Source organism: Chiloscyllium punctatum, chromosome 39 (assembly GCF_047496795.1).
Source record: "Chiloscyllium punctatum isolate Juve2018m chromosome 39, sChiPun1.3, whole genome shotgun sequence".
In the NCBI taxonomy this organism is placed as follows: domain Eukaryota; kingdom Metazoa; phylum Chordata; class Chondrichthyes; order Orectolobiformes; family Hemiscylliidae; genus Chiloscyllium; species Chiloscyllium punctatum.
The window spans coordinates 14,528,730-14,537,577 of NC_092777.1; positions in this window are offsets into that span (position 1 = coordinate 14,528,730).

Consider the following 8,848-nt stretch of genomic DNA (forward strand, 5'->3'; position numbering starts at 1 on the left):
AGAGAGGATGGCACGCTTAGGAGTGAATTCAAGAGCTTGGGCCAGAAGTAGCTGAAGAGACAGCTGCCAAAAGTGGACCGATGAAAAGTGAGGGGGTGCTTGGGTGGTCTACAGTTTCCTATCCAGTGAGACTACATAATTGGTCAAAATTGTGTCAAATTAAACTACGCAAAGAGTCTGAACATCAACTACAATCAATCCCCAGAACACAGTTTTTGTTTGGAGAGAGCTGGCATGATATTTTACCTCATCCAATGGACAACATTTGCTTCTTAATAAGAGTAAAGCCAATCCCACACCCTCTCCATTTCTGAATTCATGGTCAACCTTAAGAGACTGAGGGATTTCTATTCTTTTGTAGAAGTTAAAAAAATCTAAATCCCTCTGATTGGGCGACACAGTGGCTTAGTGGTTAGCACTGTTGCCTCACAGAGCCAGAGATCCAAGTTTGATTCCCCCCTCGAGTGACTGTCTTGTATGGAGTTTATGCATTCGTCCTGTGTCTGCATACGTTTCCTCCAGGTGCTCCGGATTCCTCCCACGGTCCAAGGATGTGCAGGTTAGGTGAATTGGACAAGCTACATTGCCCACTGTGTTCAAGGGACATGCAGTCCAAGTGGATTAGCCATGGGAAATTCAGGGTTACAGGGATGGAGTGGGTCTGGGCGGGATGCTGTTCAGAGGGTCAGTGTGGATTCAATGGGCTGAATGGCTTGCTTCCACACTGTGGGATTTCTATGATTGATTTAAGAGAAATTATTTCATTTCTGGAAATAATGAGATTCTGACAGGTTATTTGATGCACTTGTCTGAATCAAATTTTGCAATGAAGCCAGCCCATTCCAGGGTTGTGTTTGGATCTTTTCAGTAATTTGTTACATGCGCTGAATTTTAAAACACCAAAGAAATGGGACCAGATGCCTCATCTAATCTTCTCTTCCTCCCCCTTTAATGTTTGGGCTAAAATAATCAATATCCTGCTAATTCCTGCAGCGTTCCTTCTGTGGGAGCTGTGTCTGTGAGTGTTGGGACTACTGACTCTCTGTAGCATTGTGAACCAATATTCATACACATGCACTTCTGATAAGGAGAATGAATTCAGATCTCATTGTGGCACTGTGCAGCTGCCCTGGGGAAAATATTGTTAGATTAGATTCCCTACAGTGTGGGGACAGGCCCTTCGGCCCAACAAGTCCACACTGCCCCTCTGAAGAGAAACCCTCCCAGACCCATTTCTCTCTGACTAATGCACCTAACACTACGGGCAGATTAGTGTGGCCAATTCACCTCACCTGCACATCTTTGGACTGTGGGAGGAAACCCACACAGACAGATGCCCGAGGCTAGAATTGAACCAGGGTCCCTCGTACTGTGAGGCAGCAGTGCTAACCACTGAGCCACCATAGTAAATAACCTGGAAGCTCTCCGTACTGTTTTAAAAGCACTGCTAGTTCATGAATAACATCAGGAAGAGGTACATTCCAGCCCAATTGGATTGATAGGTTCTTGCGTGCCCCCAGTGCCACAATAAATAGTTGACACAATAGCCTGGACTTTCCTGTAGAAAGGCAAAAGTGGGTACTGCAGATGCTGGAGATCAGAGTCTAGATTAGAGTGGTACTGGAAAAGCACAGCAGGTCAGACAACATCCGAGGAGCAGGAGAATCAATGTTTCGCACAAAAGCCCTTCATCAGGAATCTTTCCTGTAGAAAGATTGCCCACTTTACACTCAGCGTCGGTACAGGGAGCAAACTGGGTGTCTCTTGCTGAAACTCCATCTTTAAAAATGGCTGATGGGATTCCCCTCCTATAAATTAAAAAAGAGACCTTTACAGGGTGAAATGATGGATATTCCACCGGTGATTGAGTTATTCCTGTGCAATGCTGCAGAGAATGATGAGGATAGTTGAAACAACTCCACAGCGGCCAGTATCGCTCACCAGGACACCCTTAATTTCCACATGAACAGTCCTTGGCTTAATACTGCCACATTCAGAGTTAGCTACCAGAGTGTCAGCATCTCTGGTCATGTCAGCCAGCGTTCCCAGTTTGGAGCAGATTAACAGCTCGGAATCTCGGAACTCATTTTCTAGGAGGTCCACCTGGCTGGTCTTGTTACTACAATAGTGAGGGAAACTAGAAGTGTGCAGCAGCAGGCAACACCTGACCACATGCTGGTGAGGACGTGTCTAATCTCTCTTTATGTACCAGCTGAGATTGCAATGTTTGGAATTAATTATGAAAGCTGATTAGTATTCTTTGGCCATTTAGTTACACAAGAAAGAATTAATGGCTCATTAGACAGTTAGGACTGCACCTTCTTTGTCACCATTTCAATGCCTCTCTGATCCTTTGTTCCTCCCCTTAATTGAGATATTTAAAGCAATTGTTTTGAAAGCAAGCAGCCAATTGGAAAATGCAGAAAGAAACCATCAAAACAATACATAATCCAACGTCCTTGTTCATCTTTGCTGGCAACGATAAAACAGGTAGATGAAGAAAGTATCTGATTCTAAATACCCAGTACACTCACATAGAATTCTATTTGCACATTTGGCCTATCGTTTCTGTGTTCGACATTTGGATGGAGTGGCAAGGTGCCTCATGTTCTAATCCATATTGATGTGGGTGTCTGCTGTTCTCAGGACCGTTTTTGGATTGTCCTTAAGCATGTTCATTAATAGACTGTACATGATGTTAGGGCTACAGAGCAGCATGCTCAGAGTTGTACCATATCCGACCTCCTAGCAGAGTCCCCGTTAATTACAATTGAGGTCACATTTACATCACAGCTTACCTCAGAACCTCACCTCTTACCTCCACACCAGCCACATGTTCCAGATCCAAGGGCAGCATGGTGGCTCAGTGGTTACCACTGCTGCCTCACAGCACCAGGGAATTGGGTTCAATTCCACCCTTGGGTGACAGTCCCTGTGTACATTGTCCCCATGTCTGTGAGCGTTTCCCCTGGGTGCTATTGTTTCCTCCCACATGCAAAGATGTGCAGGTTAGGTGGATTAGCCATGCTAAATTGTTCGGGGATGTGTAGGCTAGGTGGATAAGCCATGGGAAATACAGGTTTACAGGGTTAGGGTAGTTGATGGTTCTTGGTAGGATGCTCTTTGGCAGGTTGATGTAGACTCAATGGGCTGAATGGCCTGCTTCCACAATGGAGTGATTCTATGAATATTCTGTCTAATTCATCCCATTCCCCTGCTCCATTCTTCATAGTCATGCAGTTTCTTTCCTGTTTATTTAGTTTATTCTCTTTTCAGTGTTACTACTAAAGTTCTCAATGAACAGCACAATTATTGCTAGATTCTAAAGGGACAATGGGTTTAAGGTCACTTTATCTGAATGCCCGTAGTATTAAAATAAAGTCAATGAACTTGTGCAAATCAGTACAGAAGGGTATAAAAATGTTGCCATTACAGAAACGTGGTTGCAGGGTGGTGATGACTGGATATTAAATATCCAAGGGTATCAGGTGATTAGGAAGGTTAGGCAGAAAGGTAAGGGAGGTGGGGTCACACTCTTAATTAAGGATGAGATTAGGGCGATAGGGAGAGATGAGACAGGATCTAAGGAACAAAATGTTGAATCCATTTGGATGGAGGTCAGGAATAGTAAGGGAAGAAGTCACTGGTGGGAGTAATCTGTAAGCCACCCAATAATAATGCTACAGTGGCATGGACGATCAGTCAAGAAATCTTTGATGCCTGTAAGAATGGAACAGCAGTAGAGATGGGGGACTTTAACATGCACATTGATTGGTCGAATCAAATCAGTAGAGGCAGTCTTGAAGAGGAGTTCATAGAACTCAGCGTGATAACTTTCTTGAACAGCATGATACTGAATCCAAAAGGGAGCGTGCAATCTCAGATCTAGCCCTGTGTAAATGAGAAAAGTAAAATTAATGACCTCGTAGTTATGGATCCTCTCGGAAACAGTGATCACAGTATAATTGAACTTCAGATACAAATGGAGGGTGTAATAGTATCATCTAAAATGAGGGTGTTATGCTTAAACAAAGGAGTTTATAATGGGATGAGGAAGGAATTGGCTGAATTAGACTGGGAACACAAGTTATACAGTGGAACAATTGAGGAACAGTGGAGGACTTCCAAAGAGATTTTTCACAGTGCTCAAGGAATGTATATTCCAATCAAAAACAAGGATAGTAAGGGTAGGAAGAGCCAGCCTTGGAAAACCAAGGAAATAAAGGAAGGCATCCAATTAAAAGCTCAGGCTTACAAAGGAGCCAAGTGTAATGGGAACCAGGAAGACTGGGAAAACTTTTAAAAATCAAGAAAGAATCACAGAGCAAGCACTGATGAAAGGAAAGATAGATTATGAATGCAAATCAGCAAAAACAGGTAGAAAAAGTTTTTATAAATATATAAAATGGAAAACGTGGCTAAAGTGGATGTAGGTCCCTTGCAAGATGAGAAAGGGTAATTAATATTGGGTAATGCTGAAACAGCCGAAGCCTTGAATAACTATTTTGTGTCAGACTTCATAATGGAAGATATGTTGAACATGCCAAAGAATGATGTGAAGGTTACAATGGGAGGTGAAGACCTCAATTCAATTGTTATCACTAAAGGGGTAGTGTTGAGCAAACTTGAGGGTGTAAAGGTGGATAAGTTCCTTGATCCTGATGGAATGTATCCCAGGATGCTGAAAGAAATGGCTGAAGTTATAGTAGATGCGTTAGTGGTAATTTACCAAAATTCACTGGACTCCGGGCAGGTACTGGCAGACTGGAAGACAGTGAATATCACGCCGCTGTTTAGAAAAGGGTGTAGCAAAAGGCAGGTAACTATAGGCCAGTTAAGCTTAACATCTGTAGTTGGGAAAATGTTGGAGGCTATCAAAGAAGAAATGGTGAAACGTCTGATGGAAGAGGTCCCATCAGGCAGACGCAGTACGGATTCAGGAAAGGAAGGTTGTGTTTGACAAACTTACTGGAGTTCTTTGAGGATTTAACAAGAGCGGTGGATGGCGGGGAGCAGGTGGGTGTTGTATACTTGGATTTCCAGAAGGCATTCAATAAGGTGCTGCACAAAAGACTCATCCATAAGATAAGAATGCATGGAGTTGTGGGGAATGTATTAGCATGGATAGAGGACTGGTTAACCAATAGAAAGCAGAGAATTAGGATAAATGGGTGTTCTTCTGGTTGGATGTTGAGTGGTGAGCAGGGTGACGCAGGGGTCAGTGTTGGGCAACTATTCATGATATATGTAAACGGTTTGGAAGAGGAGACCATATCGAAGTTTGCTGATGATGCTAAACTGAGAGGAAAGGTAAACTGTGCAGAGGATGTGGAGGGTCTGCAGAGAGATTTAGGTAGGGTAAGTGAGTGGGCAAAAGTCTGGCAGATGGAGTACAATGTTGGTAAATGTGAGGTTATCCACTTTGGAAGGAAAAATAGTAGGCCACAGTATTATGTAAATAGTGGAAGATTGCAGCATGCTGTTGTGCAGAGGGACTTAGGAGTGCTCATACAAGAATCATTACAAGTTGATTTGCGGGGGCAACAGGTCATCAGGAAGGCAAATGGAATATTGGCTTTTGTTACTGGAGGGATTGAATTTAAGAGCAGAGAGGTTCTGCTGCAATTGTAAAAGGTATTGGTGAGGCTGCACTTGGAGTATTGTGTGCAGTTCCGTCTCCTTACTTGAGGAAGGGGCTTTGGAGGCAGTGCAGAGAAGGTTCACCAGGTTGATTCTGGAGATGAGGGGGTTACCCTATGAGGAGAGGTTGGAACTGCCTGGGATTGTACTCGTTAGAATTTCGAAGAATGAGAGGAGATATTGTAGAAACATATAAAATTATGAAAGAGGTAGATAAGATAGAGGCAGGCAAGTTTTTTCTGCTGGCAGTTGAGACCTGGACTAGGTGACATGGTCTCAAGATTAGGGGGAGTAGATTTAGGTCAGAGACGAGGAGGAACTGCTTATCCCAGAGAGTGGTGAACCTAAGGAATTTTCTGCCTCAGGAAGCAGTAGAGGCAGCTTCATTAAATATATTCAAGACAGAGTTGGATGGGTTTTTGCATTGACGGGAAATTAGGGGTTATGGGGATAATGCAGGTAGGAGGAGCTGAGATGATGGATAGATCCACAAGCTTGATGGGCCAAATGACCTATTCCTACTTCTATAACTATGAAACTATAATTATCCAACTGTGTCTATCTATCTCTTCTCCCATCCTCATTTCCAAAGAGAAGACTATGTTTCTGGGTAAATTACTGCTGTGGTTTGCCTTTGTCTTGTGAAGGAGAGCTGACAAAGAGACTGCCCCAACTCTCACTGCCTGCTATCAGGTGGAAGGAAGGATTTAAAGACAGACAAAGAACCTGTCTGGCCCCATACACATCTTCTTCGGACAATGTCCTGACATGGGATTCAAACCCACAGTTAGGAACATGACCACTGTGCCATAAAGCATAGAACATAGATCAGTACAGCACAGTACAGGCCCTTCGGCCCTTGATGTTGTGCCGACCTTTTATCCTAATCTAAGGTCATCCTACATTTTACTATCATCCATGTGCCTCTCCAAGAGTCGCTTAACTGTCCCTGATGTCGCTGACTCTACCACCACTGCTGGCAGTGCATTCCATGCACCCACCACTCTCTGTGTAAATAACCTACCTCTGACATCTCCCCTAAACCTTCCACCAATTATCTTAAAATTATGCACACTTGTGATAGCCACTTCTGCCCTGGGAAAAAGTCTCTGGCTATCCACTCTATCTATGCCTCTCATCATCTTGTACACCTTTATCGAGTCACCTCTCATCCTTCTTTGGTCCAATGAGAAAAGCCCTCGCTCCCTCAACCTTTCTTCATCAGACATGCCCTCCAGTCCAGGCAGCATCCTGGTAAATCTCCTCTGCACCCTCTCTAAAGCTTCCACATCCTTCCTATAATGAAATGATCAGAACTGAACACAATATTCCAAGTGTGGTCTAACCAGGGCTCTGTACAGCTGCATCATAACCTCACAGCTCTTCAAATCAATCCCCTTGCTAATGAAAGCCAACACACCATAAAACTTCTTAATAGCCCTAACAACTTGGGTGGCAGTTTTGAGGGATCTATGGACATTGACACCAAGATTCTGTTTTTCCACACTGCCAAGAATCCTGTCTGTAACCCTGTACTCTGAGTTCAAAATCAACCTTTCAAAATGTATCACTTCATACATTTCTATGTTAAACGCCATCTGCCACTTCTCAGCCCAGGTCTGCATCCTGTCAATGTCCCATTGCCAATGACAGCAGCCCTTCATACTATTCATAACTCCACCAACCTTCCACTTCCTCATCCAAGTCATTTATAAAAATCACAAAGAGCTGAGGTCCCAGAACTGATCTCTGTGGAACACCACTGGTCACCAAACTCCAGGCTGAATACTTTCCATCTGCCACCACCCCCTGTCTTCTGTAGGCCAGCCAATTCCATATGCAGACAGTTACATTTCCCCACATTTCCCTGTATCCCGTGCCTCCTTACTTTCTGACTGAGCCTACCATGGGAAACGTTATCAAACTAAAATCCATATATATTACATCCACTGCTCTACCTTCATTATGTGTTTTGTCACATCCTCAAAGAATTCAGTAAGGATTGTGAGGCATGACCTGCCCCTCACAAAGTCATGCTGACTATTTCTAATCAAGCTATGGTTTTTCAAATAATCATAGATCCTGTCTCTCAGAATCCTCTCCAATAATTTGCCCATCTGTCTGTAATTCCCAGTGTTATCCCTATTCTCTTTCTTGATCAATGGGACATTTGCCACCCTCCAATCATCTGGGACTACTCCAGTGGACAGTGAGGGTGCAAAGAACATCACCAAAGAAGCAGCAATCTCTTTTCTTGCTTTCTATAATAACTCTGGGTAAATCCAATCTGGTCCAGGGTATTTATCTATCCTCATGTTTTTCAAAATTTCCAGCACATTCTCTTTCTTAACATCAACCTGTTCAAGGATATCAGTCTGTCTTATGCTATCCTCACAAATACAAGGTCCCTCTCACTACTGAATACTGAAGCAAAGCATTCATTAAGGACCTCCCCTACCTCCTCTGACTCTAGGCACAACTTTCCTCCACTATCCCTGATCAGCTCTACCCTCACTCTGGCCATCCTCTTGTTCCTCACGTAAGTGTAGAATGCCTTGGGGTTTTCCTTAATCCTACTGTCTCAGTCTAGGTAAGCTACTCTTCAGAGGGTCAGTGTGGACTTGTTGGGCTGAAGGACCTGTTTCCACACTGTAGGAAATCTAACCTAATCTACCCACCAAAGCTTTTTCATGCCACCTTCTAGATCTCCTAAGTCCATTCATCAATTCCTTCCTGGCTACCTTATAACCCTCTCAAGCCCTGTCTGATCCTTGCTTCCTCAACCTGAAGTAAGCTTCCATCTTCCTCTTGACTAAATGTTCCACTCTCTTGTCATCCAAGGTTCCTTCACCCTACCATCCCTTCCTTGCCTCAGTGGGACAAACCTATCCAGCAATCACAGCAAGTGTTCCCCAAACAAGCTCCACATTTCAGTCGTGCATTTCCCTGAGAATATCTGTTCCCAATTTATGATCAACAATTCCTGCCTAATAGGATTGTAATTCCCCCTTCCCCAATTAAATACTTTCCCATACAGTCTGCTCCTATCCCTCTCCATGATTCTAGCAAAGGTCAAGGAGTTGTGATCACTATCACTGAAATGATCTCCCACCTGTGGATCTGACACCTGACCTGGTTTGTTGCCAAACACCAAATCCAATATGGTCTCCCCTCTGGTTGGCCTATCTAGATATTGAGTCAGGAACCC